Source organism: Octopus bimaculoides, chromosome 1 (assembly GCF_001194135.2).
Source record: "Octopus bimaculoides isolate UCB-OBI-ISO-001 chromosome 1, ASM119413v2, whole genome shotgun sequence".
NCBI classification, from domain to species: domain Eukaryota; kingdom Metazoa; phylum Mollusca; class Cephalopoda; order Octopoda; family Octopodidae; genus Octopus; species Octopus bimaculoides.
The window spans coordinates 108753198-108753824 of NC_068981.1; positions in this window are offsets into that span (position 1 = coordinate 108753198).

Below are 627 nucleotides of genomic sequence, written 5' to 3' on the forward strand. Positions count from 1 at the left end.
TGTGTGTGTGTGTGTGTGTGTGTGTGTGTGTGTGTGTGTGTGTGTAATTGTAGCTGAGAACATTAAGCCGGGACCGAGACTTTCATTATCAAGCCACCTTTCAAACTCAAGTTAAAATATTCTGAAATTCTAAAAAAATGTTATTTGCTATCTGGTTATGGTAAGTAAACTTGAAAAAGACAACTACATATACAAAGAAATACGTAAATATACGCACAGATAATTAATTGAATACACATACACATTCTCAATCAAATCTATACATACCTACATACATGCATGCACATGCACTCACATAATGATGGGTACACACACATACATATTTCGGAAGAGATTGATTCATAAAGTTTACAGTCACACTCACCAATTATTGTTTGTCTACATTTAACATTTTTTTTCGAATACAATCGATGCTTGTCAGAGTCCTCCAAAATATTTTTCATAATATTGATATGTGTAGCCTTCTCTACGGCTACAGTTAATCTTGTAACTAATTGTTTTTCTTTGTAATTTTTTAACTGATTTTAGAATTGTTGTTACATCACTATAATTAAGCATGTGAGCTCATATCTTACTACCAGGTACATAAAAATAAGAGATCATTGTGTGTCTTTAAGTTCTCGCGTA